Source organism: Amblyraja radiata, chromosome 21 (genome assembly GCF_010909765.2).
Source record: "Amblyraja radiata isolate CabotCenter1 chromosome 21, sAmbRad1.1.pri, whole genome shotgun sequence".
Taxonomy (NCBI): Eukaryota; Metazoa; Chordata; class Chondrichthyes; order Rajiformes; family Rajidae; genus Amblyraja; species Amblyraja radiata.
Genome location: NC_045976.1, coordinates 12,384,555 through 12,405,161, shown reverse-complemented (window position 1 = coordinate 12,405,161; position 20,607 = coordinate 12,384,555). Strand labels below are relative to the sequence as shown.

Sequence of the window (20,607 nt, the reverse complement as noted above, 5' to 3'; positions counted from 1 at the left end):
ATTGACTGACGTATCAGATCTCTGAAAAAGTAACGGCGTGATGACGTATTGACTCGCGGTGATTCCTCGAGTGTCGCAACTTTCTTTTGTCGCCGCTGGATTTTGAAATGTTCAAAATCGTTTGCCGCCCCTGATATGACACCGGCAGTCGCCGAAAAAAATCGCCAAGTGGGACAGGCCCTTTACTCTTCCCACAGATGCGGCCAGACTCGCTGAGTACTCCCAGAATCTTCTGTTTTTATTTCAGATTTCACACATCTGCAGTTTCCCTTTTAATAACTTTCAGATAATTGCCCATTTCGATTCTAGTGGTTTTGCGTATTGAAGAACATCCGGCCGTTTTAATTGCCTTTTGATTCTGGAGATTATTGGTAGCCCATGTGTAAACACTTCAGTTATATTTAGTGCGTAGGAAGGAACTGCAGATGTTGGTCGAACTTCTTGAAGAAGGGCGACACAATGTTGGAGTAACTCAGCGGGACATGCAGCATCTCTGGACGAGATCTCTGAAGACGGGTCTCGACCAGAAACCTCACCTATTTCTTGTTTCCCGAGGGGCTGCCTGACCCGCTGAATTGCTCCAGCATTTTGTGTCTATCTTTGATTATATTTTATGTTGCCTTGGAGTTGTTTCCTAATTCTCCCAAGCCGCAGTATTTACACAAGCTTTATTTGTGAAAACGAGCTGTCGCCCAGTTCCAGGTCTAGGTAGCTTGCACGCCAAAGGTCTCTGCACTGAAATCTCAAGTTTTAAGTAACAACCTCCCTTTACCACTGCCGCCTCATTCTGTTTCTCCCACCCCCTTGCACACACATTTCTCCCACTCTACTGTTTTTCTTCCTCATTTCCCTATCCCCTCCCTCTGGCTTAACAACTCATTCTTCTCTCTTTATCTAATATCCTTTTGTCTCCTTTTCAACTCTAACCCTTGTCCTCCAAACTACTAATCAAACCTCTCACCTCCATCACTTGCCAAGAGGAGACGCAGTACTGGAGTAACTCAGTGGGTCAGGCTGCTTCTCCGGAGAACATGGATAGGTTAGACTGTGGACTGACGAAACGTCACCCATCCATGTTCTCCAAAGATGGCACTATGTATCCATTTAACCAGCATCTGCAGTTCCTTGTTTCCACAATGACTTGCCAGGCTTTGTCCCGCTCACACCTCTCATTTCCAGCTTTCGCCCACCCACTACAATCTGCCCGAACAAGGGCCCAGAACATCGTCTGTCCATTCCCTCCACAGATGCTGCCTGACCTGCTGAGTCCCTCCAGCATATTGTGCCTTGCATCAGGTCAGAATCCAGTTGTGTCCCATCAATTCCAAGGAACAATGAAGTATAATTCTCTCATTTTCCAGAGGTGTGAACTTCCTGTACAGTTCATGAGATGAAACTGTATCCTGGCAACCACGTTAATGTTTGGCTTAAAGGCAGACACTTAATTTAGAAACAATTGACACCAGCTCTCCTTAAATTAACATTTCCGTTCCACATTATCTGTCAAATGTAGTATGATTGATGCAATGCTTTCTTTTCTTTGCTTCCCTGCTGCTTAAATCATTCCCAATCTTGTTGATAATGTTAATAAAATCTTACCCTTGAAGATTGCTAGAGAATCAAAGATATGCTTTGTTTTTCCTTATTTAATCGAGTGGAAAGGAATTAATTAAAAAAAAAATAGAACTTTCCTGAATATAATGGCATTCTGGCCCTAATTCTGTGTCATGTACAATATTCAAGACAAAATATAAACAGCCATTCACCTAATTATTTTTGAGGTGATGAGAGTGTCGGAGACCCCATTTTGATTCTGACCTTGTGTGCTGTCTATGCAGAGTTTGCATGTTCTCCCTGTGACTGCGTGGGTTTCCTCCAGGTGTTCCGGTTTCCTCCCGCATCCCAACGACGCGTGGGTTTGTAGGTTAATTGTCCCCCTGTAAATTGCCCCCTGGATGAGAAAGTGGATCACTGAATCAGTGTGAAAGGTTGATCGATGGTCGTCGTGGACTCGGTGGGCCTAAGAGCCCGTTTCCATGCTGTATCTCTAAACTAAGATAAGATATTGACGTTAGTGGATAGAGAGGGGGGCGGGTGGTGTGAGGAAGGGAAAAGAAGGGGTGGAATTGTGGGAGAAATGGGTGTGCATGGTCCAGGCGAGGCACAAAAGAGGGGGTCTCTTCTACATTTGCAAGCTCTATTCTGGAAATCTACCATAAATCTTTGATCTCTTAGTCATAGAGTGATACAGGTTGGAAACGGGCCGTTCGGCCCCACTTGCCCACACCAGCCAACAATGTCCCAGCTACACTAGTCCCACTTGCCTGCGCTTGGTCCATATCCCTCCAAACCTGTCCCATCCCTGCACCTGTCTAACTGTCTCTTAAACAATGGGATAGTCCCAGCCTCAACTACCTTCTCTAGAAGCTTGTTCCATACACCCCCCCTGCCCTTATGTGAAAAGTTGCCCCTCAGATTCCTATTAAATCTTTTCCCCTTCACCTTGAACCCATGTCCTCTGGTCCTCAATTCCCCTACTCTGGAAAGAGACAATGTGCATCGACCCGATCTATTCCTCTCATGATTTTATACACCTCTATAAGATCCCTCCTCATCCTCCTGCGCTCCATGGAATAGAGACTTGGCCTAATCAACCTCTCCTTATAACTCACACCCTCTAGTCCTGGCAACATCTTCGTAAATATTTTCTGAACCCTTTCATGCTTGACAATATCTTTCCTATAGCATGGTGCCCAGAACTGAACACAATATTCTAAATGCGGTCTCTCCAACGTCTTAAACAACTGCAACGTAATCTCACAGCTTCTGTACTCAATACTCTGACTGATGATGGCCAAAATGCCAAAAGCCTTTTTGTCCATCTGTGACTCAACCTTCAAGGAACCATGCACCTGTACTCTTAGATCCCTCTGTTCTATAACGCTACCCAGAGGCATACAATTTACTGTGTAGGCCCTGCCCTTATAACCAGATCCCGGTTCATCCGGATGACGTACCCAAGACAGCGATCATCACGCCATTCGGACTTTATGAGTTCACGCGGATGCCGTTCGGCCTTAAGAACGCTGCACAGGCCTTTCAACGCCTAATGGACGGGGTTTGTCGCGACCTCGATTTCGTGTTTGTGTATCTGGACGACATCCTGGTGGCCAGCCGCTCGCAGCAGGAGCACTGCGCCCACCTTCGGCAACTCTGTCAGCGGCTCAGCGAGCATGGTTTGGCCATCAACCTCGACAAGTGCCGTTTTGGTGTAACCGAGATTGACTTCCTCGGCCACCGCGTGACTGCGCAAGGCGCGGTTCCCCTGCCTGACAGGGTCGACGCCATCCGTCGGTTTCCCCGCCCACGCACGGTGCGTGGCCTGCAGGAGTTTGTCGGCATGGTGGCGTTTTACCATCGTTTCGTGCCATCCGCGACCCACATCATGCGGCCGCTGTACCAACTCCTGGCGGGTGGGCAGAACAAGAACGTTGAATGGACCCACGAGGCAGTGGCAGCTTTTGACGGCGCGAAGGAGGCCCTTGCTCGGGCCGTACTGCTGGTGCATCCGTGGGAAGATGCCCCGACTGCTCTCACAGTGGATGCCTCGGAGTCGGCGGTTGGTGCTGTGCTGGAGCAACTGACGGGCGGAGGTTGGTGGCCCCTGGCCTTCTTCAGTCGGCACCTCAACCGCGCGCAGACAAAATACAGCGCGTTCGATCTCGAGCTCCTGGCTCTGTACCTGGCAGTGCGCCATTTTCGCTACTTCCTGGAGGGCCGCCCGTTCACCGCCTACACGGACCACAAGCCGCTCACTTTCGCCCTGGCGAAGGTTTCCGTCCCCTGGTCCGCACGACAGCAGCAGCAATTGGCCTACATATCGGAGTACACGACATCTATCTGCTACATCGAGGGGAAAGAGAACCGGGTGGCCGACGCATTGTCCCGCCCCGCTATCAACGCCGTGTTCGAGGTGGCGCCCGGAATTGACTATTCTGCTCTGGCAGAGGCACAGCTCACGGACGATGAGGTGCCCGCCTACCGGGCTGCCATCTCCGACCTCCGCCTTGAGGATGTCCCTCTCGGTCCTGGAGGAGTGACAATCCTGTGCGATGCCGCGCCCTATCGTTCCTGCCACCTGGCGCCGGAGGGTGTTCGAGGTGATCCACGGACTGGCTCACCCATCAATCCGGGCGACAACGGCACTAGTGGCCGCTCGTTTCATGTGGCACGGTCTATGCAAGCAGGTTGGCCATTGGGCTCGCACCTGCATTCCGTGCCAGATGGCAAAAATCCAGCGCCATGTCCGTGCGCCTCTCCAGGAGTTTGGTCTACCTCACCGGCGATTCGACCATCTCCACGTAGACATTGTAGGGCCTCTCCCGCCGTCCCAGGGCATCACCCACCTTCCCACAATGGTGGACCGCTTCACGCGGTGGCCGGAGGCCATTCCGCTGGCCGATACATCAACGGCTACATGTGCTCGTGCGTTGTCCGCGCACTGGTTTGCTCGCTTCGGGGTGCCGGCGCACATCTCCTCAGACCGGGGGCCACAGTTCACCTCCGAGCTGTGGTCAGCCATGGCTCGCTTGCTGGGGGTGCGGCTGCACCACACCACGGCTTACCACCCGCAAGCTAACGGTCTGGTGGAAAGGTTCCACCGGCAGCTGAAGGCAGCACTGAAGGCGCGACTCTCCGTCCTGGACTGGATGGACGAGTTGCCGTGGGTCATGCTGGGCATCCGGACTGCTCCCAAAGAGGACTTGGCCTCATCATCGGCGGAGCTCGTGTACGGGTCGCCACTCACGGTGCCCGGGGAGTTCGTGCCGTCGGCGTCGGGGCAGCAGGGAACGCCCTCATCCACCCTAAAGCGCCTTCGTGAGCGAGTTGGCAGGCTCGCACCCGTCCCGACGTCCCGCCATGGGACATTTCGCCCGCACGTGCCATCAGCCCTCAGGGATGCCCATACGTCTTCCTGCGCCGTGATGCCCACCGGATGCCACTCCAGAGGCCGTACGAGGGCCCGTTCCGGGTGTTGGAACACGGGCAGACGACTTTTGTCCTGGACATGGGGGGCCGGCCGGCCGGAGACAGTGTCGATCGACCGTTTGAAGCCGGCACACCTGGACATTGACCAGCCGGTGCTGGTTGCCCAACCTCGGCCTCGAGGGCGCCCCCCCCTTCACGGCTCCCTTCGCCTGTCACTCCACCTGTCCTCCTGCCGGTCCCTCAACCTATCCCTCAACCTATCCCTCGACCTGCCCCTCCATCTATGCCTCCCCCAGCCCCACGATCTGCTGACTTACGCACGCGGGCTGGCCGGGTCGTGCGCCCGCCGGTGCGTTTCGTGCCTCGGGTTCTGGGGGGGGTCCTGTGGCGGCTCCCAAGGGTCGTGCCATCATACCTGTCAAACCCCTCGGCACGGGAGTGGTTCAGTCCGGAGGCGGCCCTTATTCAGAGGGTTTAAAGGCAAGGGTTTGGGTGCCATCTTTCTCTTGTTTGGTCTTCCCTACAACCGGGAGGAACATAATTAAAGGTGCCTCTCAAAACACTGGACTTCGTGCTTCCTTTTGCGACCCACGCACTACACATCAACCATTCCTCCGCCTACCTGGCCAATCAATCTAGTTCCTGCTACAATTGTTCTCAACCACCTTCACTATCTGCAAAACCATTCACTCTTGTATGCTACTCTTGCTGCTGAAAAAAGCTCTTTAATTTTTACATGTCTCTAAATATTTTTTATACATAAATCAAAAGTACCACCTATGCTGATCTATTCCCTACTCAGATGATTGGCTTCAACTTTAAATGCTATAAAAATGTCAATTGATTAAAAGCTTGTATTAAGTAAAGATGCTATGAGACGTATGGGTTCGTTTCTGATCATGTGATAAATCTCTGATCACTGACAATTCCATGGAAAGTTGATTGGTGGAGGATAAATGGGACTGGGAAATATTGATAGCTACATTGAAGAACTTGGGGTGCAGAATGGCGCAGTTGTAGAGTTGCTGCCTCACGGCACCAGCGGCCCAGGTTCGATCCTTACTATGGGTGCCGTCTGTATGGAGTTTGTGTATTTTCCTTGTGACCATGTGGGTTTTCACCAGGTGCTCTGGTTTCCCCCCCACACTCCAGAGAGATACAGGTTTGTAGGTTGATTTTATTCTGCAGATTGTCCCCTGTGTGCAGGATAGTGTTGGTGTAAACCGACGTCCCTCTCCTCTCCTCACCTGCCCATCTTTGTGTCCCGGGGGCCCCTGGAGGCATTGCCCTGGTTCACCCTCCTTGCTTCTCACATCCTATGTATCCCGCTCCCTCCCGGTTACGTGGACCGACGAGTCTTCGGGTGGGTTCCCAGTCCCACCGAGCCTTCAGGCAGCCCCCCCCCCCCCCCCCGATCACGGCTTTGTATGTGACATTTGATGCTTTACTGTAGAGAACAATGAACTCAGATTGCAAATTAAATAGTGTGTTAAGCATTGGGGGTAGTTGATTGGAGATGATGTTCTTTCTCCCTGTTGAAAACTCTTTATCATTTACCTAAATGTCACTTTGTGCATTCATTCAAATACCAACTTCCCAGCGGTCTACAACATGGGGGTTTGTGCATTTGCAAAATGATTTATTTCACCTTATTAACAGGAAGAGTTTTAATTAAGTTGGCTGCTGTTCACCTCCTGTAAAATTGGGTTTAATTAAATGTATAAAGGCTTCTGGGTATGTTCAGTTATATATTGCAGGCAGTAAAACCAAACCTCTGCGAACATACTTTTAATTATAATGTTTAATTATGAGGCAGAGATAGGGTAGACAGTCAGAACCTTTTTCCCAGGGCGGAAATGTCAGAAACTAGAGGGCGTTGCTTTAAGGTGAGAGTGGAAATGTTTAAAGGGGATGTGCTGGGTGTCATTGTTAATTTGCCACAGAGTGCGGTGGGAGCCAGGAAAGCGCTGGTAGTGGCTGATAGTGGCCTTTAAGAGGCATTTCCATAGGAACCTGGATATGCAGGGTATGGAGGGCTATTGATCATGTGCAGGCACAAGGAATTAGCTTAATTTGGCATTGTGTTTGGCACAGACATTGTTTATGTTCTATGTAAACTCATTATTGTCATTATATTTCTAAGTTGCATTTTACCCCTTTCATTTTGTGTTCCATGTGCTATTAAGCACCATGAAAATCTAAGATATGTACAAATTATGTAAATAAGATTTGACTTTTATATTAGTATTAATTTGCTGCCTGAAAAAAGCTCTTTAAATCATTCATGATCTCGCTAGAATGTTTTATAGGATGCAAATACAAGGAACTGCAGGTGCTGGAAACTTGAGCAAAGTGCTGGAGGAACTCGGCGGGTCAGCCAGCATCTGTGGAGGGAATGGACAGGCCTCATTTTGGGCAGGGACCTTTCTACAATCTGTTGAGGATGGTAGTATAGAATTTACAAATACATGTCTTTAATTTGGATTCGGATGTGCTGTATTAAGCCAATAAGACATAGTAGAAATAGGCCATTCAGCCCATCAAGTCTGCTCCACCATTTAATCCTGGCTGATCTATTTCTCCCTTTACACCTCATTCTCCTCCCTTCTCCACATAATGTTAATCTCTGCTTTAAAAATACCCAATGACTTGGCATCCACAGCAGTCTGTGGCAATGAATTCCACAGATTCACCACCCTCTGGCTAAAGAAATCCCTCCTCGTCTCCATTCTAAAGGTACGTCCTTTCATTCTGAGGCTGTGCCTTCTGGCCCTAGACTCTCCCACTACTGGAAACATTCTCTCTGCATCTATGCCTTTCATTATTTGATATGGTTCAATGAGATCCCCTCCCCTCCCCTCATCCTTCTGAACTCCAGCTAGTACTGTCATAAGTTATAGGAGCAGAATTAGGCCATTCGCCCCATCAAGTCTACTCCACCATTCAATCATGGCTGATCCACCTCCCCCTCCAAACCCCATTCTCCTGCCTCTCCCCATAACCCCTGACACCCGTACTAACCTAATCAAATCTGAAGAATATTTGGCTCCTGCCTTCAATATTAGACAGGCTGCACATATTTATGTTGCTGCTGCTGGGTGTGATATGTGGATGTGTTCGAATGAATTATTGAAAAGCAATGAAATGCAGAATTAATTTCAAATGGATTTCTCATTTTGCACAAGGCTGCAAATTTGTTTTTGATTGATTGATGTTATCAAAGTCTGAGATCTCAGGTTGGAATTGCAAATGACTAAAGCTGTGTAAATCTTTGTGGAAATGGTGGCTAATTTGCAAGCATCATTAGTTTCAGATATTGTGTACAGTGTCAGGTTAGGTATAGAATTAACTTTACAAAATGAAGTACCTCCTTTGAATAGACAATGTGAACCAAATGTACTTTGAACATTCTTTGCAAAGTGCAGCAATGCCTTTACCCCTCTAGAAATTCTCCTAGAAAATAGGGTGTTAAAGGAAACCGTGCACTACAGGATCATGATCGTATCTCTGTTCATGCTAATGTTATAACGTTATTTTGAAACTGCGATATAGCACTATATATATATATATTTAGTTATTGGTGTGTGTACCAAGATACAGTGAAAAGCTATCCAGTCAAAAGAAGACTCTACATGAATACAATCAAGCCATCCGCTGTGCACAGAAAGGATAGTTTAGTTCATTATTGTCATGTATATCAAGGTACAGTGAAAAGCTTTTTACATCCTATCCAGTCAAAACTATACATGATTACCATCAAGCTGTTCACAGTGCACAGATTAAGTATAAAGGATGTAACATTTAGTGCAAGATAAGGTCCTATATAATCCGATTAACGATAGTTGAAAGTAGACAAAAGTGCTGGAGAAACTCAGCGGGTGAGGCAGCATCTATGGAGCGAAGGAAATGGGCAACGTTTCGGGTCGAGACCCTTCTTCAGATGGTCTGAAGAGGGGGAAAGATGGTAAGATAACTGATTGTGCACTGAGTTGGGGGGTGGGAGTGGGAAAGAGGGATATTACGTAAAATTGGAGAATTCAATGTTCATGCCGTTAGGCTCTAAGCTGTCCAAGCAGAATATGAGGTGCTGTTCCTCCAGTTTGCTTGAGGCCTCTCTCTCGCAATTGAGGAGGCCCAGGACAGAAAGGTCAGTGTGGGAATGAGAAGGGGAGTTAAAGTGGTTAGCAACTGGGTGATTCAGCAGGCCTTGGTGGACCTTGAATGTTTTTGTTCTGAATCGTTCATCTTGTTTTAATTAAAATTGCTATGCGGTGATTGCAAAGAAAGCATACAAGAACAACAATGTAGATTGAGTCTTGCATGAAATGAATATCTTTTTTAATGAGGTGTGCGGGAGTGAGATGGCTGCAGTTATTGAATCGCATTCCAAGATAACAATCACGTCACGCTTCCTACAAAAAGGTGGCTACAATAACATTGCAAAAAGTTGACCCACCTCCCACCAGCATCAGAATACCTCGATCATAATGCTGCTCCATTTGATGACTGGCCTCTGTTTATAAACAGAGAGATAAGGAACTGCAGATGCTGGAATCTTGAGCAAACACAAAGTGCTGGAGGAACTCAGTGGGTCAAGAGTGTTTTATTGGCATATGTCCCGGATGGGACAATGAAATTCTTACTTGCCGCAGCTCAACAGAATATGTGAATATGTAAACATGGTACCTAACGGGGGAAGAGAAAAAAAGTTCAATAAATAACAAATATAGTGCAATAATAATATAGTCTTTTGCAATTCAGAGCTCACTTTATTTGTTGTAGTGTTTAATAGCCTGATGGCTTAGGGAAGAAGCTGTTCCTGAACCTGGATGTTACAGTTTTCCGGCTCTTCAGGCAGCATCTGTGGAGGGAATGGACAGGTGACATTTCAGATCTTGTGGAGAAGGGGTGGAAAAAGCTGGGAAAGAATTTAGTCTTACATGTGTAACTAGTTGGACAAATTTGAGAGGCAATGTCATTTTTTCATAAAAGAATATGGTAAGTTGCGTGTAGCATCAATATTAATAGAAAGCTGAGATATGTACTGCCCTTTGTAGCTCACCCTCTTCTGATTATTTCACACTGAAGATGTAGACCAAGAGAACGAACTTTCATTCATTTTGGTTGCGCTGTGCCAACAATATTTGCCACTGTTTATCAGAGCAGGAAATTAAATTAATTAAAACATAGCGCATGGAAACAGGCCACTCCCTACACTCTCGGGAGCAACTTGCAGGGGGCCAATTAGCCTACAAACCTGTACGACTTTGGGATGTGGGCGGAAACCGGAGCACCTGGAGGATTCCAGTGTGATGACGGGGAGAATGTGCAAACTCCACCTGGTGAACATGAAAAACTGCAGAAAAATTCTTTTGTTTATGAAATGATACAAATTTATTTCATCGTTGCTAATATGTCCACAAATATTAAATTTTAAAATGCATCGGTTATGCCTGCGTCTAATTGGAATGTGGGACTGAGTCTTGGGGATGTGTGTACAATTAAAAACACCACTGGATGAAACCAATTAATCCAGGGTATTGTATAAAATTTGGTGTTTTTATTTAAACAATGTACTATTTAATTGCAATTGTTGAGGCTTGTTCAGCAGGTGACACCCTTCGAGCATTATGGGGATAGCAACCAGTTAATACAAATTAAGGAACAGCAAAGTGCTGGAGGAACTCAATGGGTCGGGCAGCATCTGTGGAGGGAATGGGCACTTGACTTTGCAGGTCATGGCTCTTCAGACTCTTCTCTGGACCCTTCCATAAGCTAGGTTACTGTACGATTCAAAGATAGACTCCGGAAACTGAAGAAGGGTCTCGACCTGAAACACTGCCCATTCCTTCTCTCCAGAGATGCTGCCTCATCTGCTGAGCTACTCCAGCATTTTGTGTCTGCCTCTGGAAACGTCACCAATCCATGTTCTCCAGAGATGCTGTTGGGTTACTCCAACATTTTTGTGTCTATCTTTGGGATAAACCAGCATCTGTAGTTTCATTTTTATTATTGTTCAATATACCTCTGCCACATTGAGGACCTTAGACCATAGGGTATCAGTTCCTTAGTCAATGCTGAGAACTATAGTCTTCACTCTATATCTTCCCCTTTGCTCCACCTATTGTACTTGAATTTAACCTGATTGTATTTATGGATGGTGTATCTGATCTGTTTGGATTGCAAGCAAAACAAAGCTTTGACCGTATCTCGGTACACGTGACAATAATAAACCTAAACCAGACTGTAAATCAAGTACCGATGGGGACCACTCTTCAATCTGGGACAAGGACAGCGACATGTATTCACACCATTAACTGCAGAAAGATTTAATTGGAACTTGAGGGCCACCTTTTTCACGCAGAGGGTGGTGGGTGTATGGAACCAGCTGCCTGAGGTGGTAGTTGAGGCAGGGACTATAACAATGTTTAAGAAACAATTGGACAGCTACATGGATAGCTTAGATTTAGATGGACATGGGCCAAATGTAGGCAAGTGGGACTACTGTAGATAGGGTATCTTATCGGCACAGGAAAGTTGGGCCGAAGGGCCTGTTTTGGTTCTGTATGACTCAGCACTGGTGAAAGGATATTGGGGCGTCTCGATTCCCAACAATATATATGAGGTGGATGTGCTCCTAATTGTAAATACACAATTCTACAGAGTCTATTTGTTCACATCCAATGCTGAAGCTGAAATTGCATTTAAACACCTGCTGTCATCTTTGAGCTTAAAGCCTCGATGCACTTGGAGTTCAGTGAAATTCCTTTGAGATTTGCGCAAGAGGGATTCTTCCAGAGAGCCTGCTTGAATTCAGACCTTTTACATCAACAGCTCCAGTCTCTCGGGGCCTCCTGACAAATCGCAGCCTAATCATGTGATATAACATCGGGGAGTTGTGATGTAAGAACATGGCGCAAGGATAAAACCATACCCGTGTTACAATTTTGCAAACTAAAAGATGACATTGGCACAGCTGGTAGCGCTGTTGCCTCACTGCACCAGAGACCCAGGTTCGATCCCGACCTCGGGTGCTGTCTGTGTGTGGAGTTTGCACGTTCTCCCTGTGACCACGTGGTTTTCTCTGGGTGCTCCGGTTTCCTCCCACATCCCAAATACGTGCGGGTTTGTAAGTTATTTGGCCTTCTAAGTTGCTTGCTAGCGTGTCGGGAGTGGATGAGAAAGTGGGGTAATGTAGAACTAATGTGAACGGATGATTAGGCATGGACTCGGTGGGCCAAAGGGCCTGTTTCCACGCTGTATCTTTTAATCAATTAAATCATTGGTGATTTGGAGCCATTTTTGGTCGCAGCATTCCCCAACAATGGATATTTTTCGTTTTAATCCAATTTTCCCCCTCTTCCCCAACACCCAGATTATTTAATGAAAATCTGTTCCCGTTTGGGTACTGGTGCTGCCTACTGGGGCTTGCGGCAGCACGGTGGCACAGTGGTAGAGCTGCTGCCTTCCAGACTGTGGGTGCTCTCTGAATGGAGGTTGTACGTTCTCCCTGTGACCACGTGGGTTTTCTCCGGGTGCTCTGGTTTCCTCCCACATTCCAAAGATGTGCAATTTTGTAGGTTATTTGGCTTCATTAAAGATTGTAAGTTGTACCTAGTGCGTAGGAAAGTGCTAGTGTACAGGGATCGCTGGTCGGTGCTGACGGTGCGACAAAAGGCTTCTTTCTGTACTCGATATATAAACTTAAACAAAACTGCTGCAAAAGCAGTGCTGAGAATCTGCCCAATAAAAATCAGAAGAGTTATTACTCTTTACTTAAAGGTCAATGTTGGAATATTTCAGACACTTTCTCGGGGACATTGAGTAGAGCAGAGTGAACCATGAAATGGACAACTTTCATCTCGTTCCAAGCATACTTGTTCCTGATTTAATTAGCTTTGAGCATGGAGAGTAAATCAAATCCAGTGTCAGCACTAACAGAAAGATGCATTTGTCAGCATATTGCCATCATGAAATAGGCTCTCCTTTGTAACGTCTCTTATTCGCAAGAACGCCATGAAATGTGCTCTCAGGTGGCAAGTGTATGGTCATAGAGTCATACAGTGTGGAAACAGCCCTTCAGCCCAACATGTCCACACCAACCAACATGTCCCGTCTACACTATTCCCAGCTGCCTGCGTTTGGCCCATATTCCTCTAAAACCTATCCTATCCATGTACCTGTCTAAATGTTTCTTAAACATTGTGATCATACCTGTCTCAACTGCCGCTTCCGGTGGCTTGTTCCATACACCCCCCAATCTTTGTATTCAAAAGTTACCCCTCAGGCTTTTATTAAATCTCATCTCCCCCCCCCCCCCCCCCCCCCCCCTTAAACCTATGTCCTCAAGCTCTTGTTTCCCCTACTCTGGGCAAGTGACCCTGTGCATCTACCCGATCTATTCCTCATGGTTTTGTACGCCTCTATACGATAACCCCTCATCCTCTGTCCCTCCAAGGAATAGTCCCAGCCTACTCAACCTCTCCCTATAGCTCAAGCCCTCGAGTCCTGGCAACATCCTCGGAAATCTTCGCTGCAACACCCTTCCTTTCACATGTGTTCAGTTCTGTGCACCAATGCTCTAAATGCAGCCTCACCAACATCTTATCCAACTAACATGACACTCTCAACTTCCATACTCAATATCCTGAAGAAGGCCAATGTGCTAAAATCCTCTTTGACCACTTCAGTGCATGCCACCCAAACAGATCTGATAATATACAAAAATAGAATTGTCAAACACGAGTACAATAGATAGGGTAAAGGGGAAGATACAGAGTGCAGAATATAGTTCTCAGCATTGTAGCGCATCAGTTCCAGAGACAAAGTCCAATGTCCGCAATGGGTTAGAGGTGAACCGGACAGTACCCTGTCTTATGGAAGGACGGTCCAGAAACCTGAATACAGCGGGTTGGAAGCTGTTCCTGAGTCTGGTGGTGCACGCTTTCAAGCTTCTGTATCTTCTGCCGAGTGAGAGCGGGGAGAAGGAGGAATAACTGCAGTGGGACAAGTCTTTGATTACGTTGGCTGCTTTCCCGAGGCAGCGTGAAGTGTAGATGGAGTCAATGGTGGGAAGTTTGGTCTGTGTGATGGACTGGGCTACGTCTACAACACAGCAATCTCTTATAGCCTTGATATGTAGATCCAATGCTTTGTTTTGCAAGCAACCCAATACAGTCATACTATACATGTGCACAATCGTAAATCAGTGGGGGGAAAATCATTCTTACGAGGCAGTACGTAAAGAGCCACCTCATTCCCAGTACCATCTTGTAGCTTTCAAGTACCAAGTTCTTAATGTTCAGAATGCCGGGTCACGAGGAGGAGGGCAACGGAGAAGGGTTGAAGAGTGGTGTGAGGAGGAGAAGTGGGGCTGCAGGAACTGAGCTGGGCATGAGGGAGCTGAGGCACAAACACAGGAGGTGGAGAGAGGAACATGGAGATGGCAAGGTGACAGAATTAGAATTTCAAAATGTTATTGGGCTGGGGGAGGGTCGAGAGTCGAGAGAGGGGTACAGAGAGTGAGGGCAGGGTAGCGAAGGAGGGGAGGGGAAGAGAGAGGGAGCAAGAGACTGGAGGGGACTAGGGTAGAGAGAGGTGGATAGGGAGAGAGGGGACGTTAGAGTGATGGGGGTCCAGTATAGTGAGAGGGGGGGGGGGGGGGGGGGGAGACCGAGTCAGGTGTCAAAGGGCTTAATTAATCATTGGCCTTTTAAAAAAAACCAGTTGATGCGAGAAACCATTTTTCATGTTCATGCCTGGGGTCAAACACAACATGAAACCAGACCCTTCGGCCCACTGAGTCCACACTGACCATTGATCACCCATTCACACTAGTTCCATGCTATCCCGCTTTCTTATCCACTCCCTATACACCAGGGGCAATTTACAGAGGCCAATTAACCTACAAACCCGCACGTCTTTGGGATGTGGAAGGCAACCCACGTGGTCACAGGGAGAACGTGCAAACTCAACACAGACAGCACTCGAGGTCAGAAGAATGGGTGATGAATGGCCGGCATGGACTCGGTGGGCTGAAGTGCCTGTTTCCGTTCTGTACCTATAAATTAAACAATTGAATGATAGCGTGCCAATACATTTTTAAATGCTTGTGAATATTTCATGCTGCATGATGGAAAGGTGGAATAAATTGTTAAAAACGAGCACGTTATTGAACTACATCATTTCGGCGGCTTTCCGTTTTAAAAGTTCAAAGGCTGTTTTGAAACAGCAGAACTGCTGTAAAGCCGCCGGTTCGATCCTGACCTCGGGTGCTGTCTGTGTGAAGTTTGCACATTCTCCATGTGACCATGTGGGTTTCCTCCGGGTGCTCTGGTTTCCTCCCACATCCCAAAGATGTGTGGCTTTGTAGATTAATTGCCTGTTGCAATTTGCCGCTAGTGTGTAGGGAGTGTTAGAGTCAAGTGAGAGCTGAGGAGATTTAAAAAATGGGGTTTATGTAGGATTGGTGCAAAGGGGTGGGTTGATGGTCGGCATGGACTCAGTGGGCCGAAGGGCCAGTTTCCGTGTTGTATATCTCTTAAGTGGCTGGGTGCTGGGCCAAATTTAACCTTTTAGATGTCACCATACTTGGATTGCAAAGAATACATGCTAATGCCATGAGAATAGATGGTAATAAATTGATTGATGGAAAGATACAGCATTGAAACAGGCCCTTTGGCCCACCAAGTCCACACTGACCATTGATCACCCGTTCACACTAGTTCCATGCTATCCCGCTTTCCCATCCACTCCCTAATCACCAGGGGCAATTTACAGAGGGCCAATTAACCTACAAACCCACATGTGTTTGGAATGTGGATGGAAACTGGAACACCCAGTGGAAACAAAGCAACACAGAACACAGCAGCTGAGATCAGGATAGAACCCAGGTGCACCACTGTGCCGCACTGTAATGAAATATCAGATTATTCAGCACATTTAGCACGGTTTGATCACCTAGAACTATCATTCTCTGTGTTAGAGTCAGGTTTTAATGGGTCTACACAGCCCCGGATTATTTATGATGGGTCTAATGATCGTTGTGACTCCATTTAACAAGGTATTATTGTGTAACTTTAAGCACATAAAGTCCATTGATTCCTTTCCCCAGAAATTTAAAGTCTACGATTCTGGGAGGTGGGAGAATCTCGGTTTGGCTCCAGGCTGTGTGTGTGTGTTGATTTAGTCCAAAGCCCAGTTGAGCAGTAGTGCTGATTTTTCTTTCTCCCTCAATGGGAATTATATTGGTGAAAGTGTTTCAACATTGAAATGTCATAAAGTATAGAGTCTATTTGTGGGGAGTTTTGTTTACACTCTGAATGGTTCTTTGAGTTGCATTATAAATTTACAGTCATATGCCAAAGGGCCTGTTTCCCTGTTGTATATCTCTAAGACTCTATGCCAAATGTAACCTCTGAGATGTCAGCATAGGTGGATTACAAAGTACACATCCCGTTGTCATGCAAACTCCACACAGACATCACACGAGGTCAGGATGGAACCCGTGTCTCAGGCATTGTGAGGCAGCGGCTCTACCAGCTGCGCCACTGTGCTACCCAGGTGTGTAAAAAAAAACAGACTCAAAGTGTTGGAGTAACTCAGTGGGCCAAGCAGCATCTCTGGAGAACATGGGTAGGTGATGTTTTGGGTCAAGATCCTTCTTCAGACTGATTGCAAAGGGTGGGGATGGAGAATGCCCGTGTTCACCGATTACCCGCACTTTGTTCTTCTCCCTCCCCCCCCCCCCCCCCTCACAATCACTCTGTAGAAGGGTCCCATCCCGAAACATCGCCTGTCCATGTCTCTCGAGATGCTACCTGATCCGCTGAGTTACTCCAGCTCTTTGTGTCTGTTTTTGGAAACCAGCATCTGCAGTTCCTTGTGTCTACATTTTGACTGCCCAGTCATGTAGTTTCTGCACTGATTTTCTTTCTCCATCAATGGGAAAGACATTCACAAAAGTGTTCCAGCCTTGACGTGTAATAGACCGTATAGTTTCTTGGGAGTTTTTGTTTCTACTCCTAATGGTACTTTGAAACAGCACTATGATCATTGCTGGACAAGCAATGAATGACATCTGTAAAAAGGCCTTTCATCTGCACTCTTGATTTTGATTTAAAAAGTGTGCGTTTGGATGAATTTGGTTCGGAAGCAACGCGTGGATTTGACCATTTTATAATGGAGTCTCTGTATGTTGGCTCCCTCCACTATCTCATACACCCCTGCCCAAACAATATGGTCACTCCCTCTTCTCCCCTCTCCCAAGTGGTACAGAAGTGTGAAAATACACACTTCCAGATTCTGGGACAGTTTCTTCCCAGCTGCTCTCAGGCAACTGAACCATCCTAACATCAACTAGAGAGTGGTCCTGAGTTACGATCTACCTCATTGGAGACCCTCAGACTATCTCTAATTGGACTTTACTGGACTTTATCTTGCATTAAAAGTTATTCCTTTAATCATGTACCTGCACACTTGTAATCATGTATAGTCTTTCCGCTGACTGGTTAGCACGCAACAGAAGCTTTTCATTGTACGGTGGTACACGTGGCCAGAAGCTAACTAACCAAAAATATGATTCTACCAACACGCCTCCCAGAGAGATTGCACACAGTGGTGGCATAACAGTGCAGCAGAGGTGGCACAGCTGGTAGAACCGCTGCCTCACAGCAACAGAGACCCAGGTTCAACCCTGGCCTTGGGCGCTATCTCTGTGGAGTTTGCATGTTCTCCCTGTGACGGCATGGGTTTCGTCCGAGTGCTCCAGTTTCCTCCCACACCCCAAAAGCATGCAGATTAATTGGACCTCTGTATATTGCCCCTCGTGAATCCGGCGGGGAATGGTTGGGAAAAGTGACGAGCATAAAGTGGGATTAGTGTAGGTTTGGGACTGAATGGTTGGCATGGACTTGATGGGCTGAAGGGCCTGTGCAGGATCTTTCCATGAGAAACACAAAAACTGAGGTAATAGTGAGGTATGTTTTAAAAATAAATCTTCCCTGCAACATGATCTTCTGAGAGAAGGGGAGGACTAAGACAACGGGTCAGGCAGCATTTCTGGAGCAAAAGAATAGGTGACATTTCGGGTTGGAACCCTTCTTCAGACTAAAAAAAAACCCACAAACGGTTGGAGTAACTTTCTCCCCCTTACTACAATCAGTCTAAAGAAGGGTCCCCGCCGAAAACGTCACCCCTTCTTTTTCTCCAGAGATGCTGCCTGACCCGCTGAGTTACTCCAGCACTTTGTATCTACCTTTGACGTAAGTCTGCAGTTCCTTCCTACACATTGTGAGTATGTTGTCATGGACTGCATCTGCTGGTTGGGATGAATCAAATAAATTAATTAATTGATTAAAAGGGAGGTCAGAAAAACCTGTGGTTGGACTGTGGTAATTTGCCACAAATTGATGCTGCTTTTGGCAGGGACATTCATCTTTCGAAAGAAAATATGATTATTAAATCAAAGGTTATTAATGAGTGTGGTGATGATATTAGGAGAGGTAACTGGCTCGGAGTGAAACTCCAACAACAATTTCAATATTGACCCAGGGAACTGCAGATGCTGGGTTGCAAGAGGAAACGCAAAGTGCTGGAGTAACTCAGTGGGTGAGGCAGCATCTCTGCAGAACATGGATCGATGACCTTATGGGGCAGAGCATCAATCTGAAGAAGGGTCCCAACCCGAAAAGTCACCTGTCCATGTTCTCCAGAGATGCTGCCTGATCTGCTGAGTTATGTCATAGAGTCTTGCAGCATGGAAACATTCTAAAGGCAGACACAAAGTGCTGGAGTAACTCAGCGCGTCAGGCAGCATCTCTGGAGAACAGGGATAGGCGACATTTTGCGCCAGACAGATTGTGGTAGGGAGGGGAACGTTTCTCCAACATTTTGTGTCATTTATTTGTGGATAATTACTACGAATATGATTGGCATGACAAGCCCATTATGTTCCCACACCACTTCTGGATTGTTATGTGATTACCTGGATAATGTACCTGTAAACCAGATTTTGTTTTTAGTTATTATCAGGAGCGTCGGAGGTTGCGGGAGACCTGATAGAAGTGTATGAAATTAGACATAGATAGGGTAGATGGTCAGAACCTTTTTCCCGCGATGGAAAAATTCAATACTAGATGTCGTAGCTTTAAGGTGAGAGGGGCCAAGTTTAAAGGAGATGCGTGGGGTGATTTTTTTTGCACAGAAGATGGTGGGTGCCTGGAATGCGCTGCCAGGGGTGGCAGATACGATAGTGGTGTTTGAGACTTTTGGATAGTCAAATGGAAATGGAGGGATATGGATTATGTACAGGCAGATGAGAGTTGGTCTTGGCAACACGTTCGGCATGGAAATTGTGAGCCGAAGGGCCTGTTCCTGTGCTGTACTGTTCAATGTTTCTCTGTTTGAACCTCTGCTTGAGCTTACAGTTTCTCTGTAGGGCCTGTCTCACTTACGCGATTTTTTTCGTCGACTTGCCGACACCGTCATAGTCGCAGCAGGTTGCCGTGAATTTTCAACATGTTGAAAATTCAGCAGCGACCAGAAAAAGGTACAACTCTTTGGGCCACTACTCACGACCATACAGGCTTCACCCTGCGACATGTCGTGAGTAGTGGCTTGTATGGTCGCGAGTTGTGGCCCAATGAGTCGTACCTTTTTCTGGTCGCCGCTAGGTTTTCAACATGTTGAAAATCTTCGGCGACCTGCTGCGACTATGACAGGTGCCGGCAGGTCATGGAAAAAAATCTCGTTAAATCACGTAAGTGGGACAGGCCCTTAAGAGACCTGCAACGATGTTGTTTACTTAGTGCTAAGAAATGATGAGAGTGTGTGAGCAAAGGAAAGGAAACCAGAACCAACGTGACTCCTTCATTGAAGACAGTCCTGAGTCTGAAGAAGAGTCCCGACCCAAAACATCACCTGCCCATGTTCTCCAGAGATGCTGCCTGACCGGCTGAGTTACTCCAGCACTTTGTGTCGAACGCTCCTTCCTCAAGTCGACCATTACATGATGCAAAGGCATTTAGTTTCTCAAAAAGCAAACACACACTACAGATACTGGAATCAAAAACAAAAGCTGAATGAGCTGGAAATACTCGGCAGGTCAGGCTGCATCTGTGGGGACAAAAGAGAGTTGAGATCCTTTGTCAGAATAGTATCTCTTGACCAGTATTCATTGCACAGTCACAGAGTTGTACAAGACAGAAACAGTCCCTTCAGCCCACAATCCAAATTTACCTTTTTGCTAATCCACACTAATCCCATTTGACCACATTATGTCCATGTCCTTCCATGCCTGGTCTAATTAAGTGCATGAAGAAGGGTCCCCACCTGAAAAGTCACCTATCCATGTTCTCCTGAGGTGCTGCCTGACCCGCTGAGTTACTCCAGCACTTTGGGGGTTTTTTTCTATCCAATCTCTCCAGTTTAGTAGTCCCAATTCATAAGATTACCCCCTACCCATGCCCATCGTTTGTAACAGCTTGGTTGCCATTACATCTCCCCCTCCTTCTGAATAATTACCAACAGTGAAATGAATCCGTCATGTTCACTTGTATGGGGCAAGACATTAACGATGTTTAATTAAATCATTGCCATTCTCACAACAGAATGTTGATG

At 46.8% G+C, this 20,607-nt stretch overlaps 1 protein-coding gene and 1 long non-coding RNA gene across 4 annotated transcripts in view; both read left to right on the top strand.

Moving 5' to 3' along the window:
* The window catches only part of ptpro (protein tyrosine phosphatase receptor type O), a 131,872-nt gene that overhangs the window by 25,224 nt on the left and 86,041 nt on the right, over positions 1–20,607 (top strand). The gene's annotated exons all lie outside the window — the stretch shown is intronic.
* LOC116985114 lies at positions 12,992–14,179 on the top strand. The gene is made up of 3 exons (XR_004415207.1): positions 12,992–13,224; positions 14,030–14,034; positions 14,167–14,179. It is a non-coding gene; the product is annotated as an uncharacterized LOC116985114 (long non-coding RNA).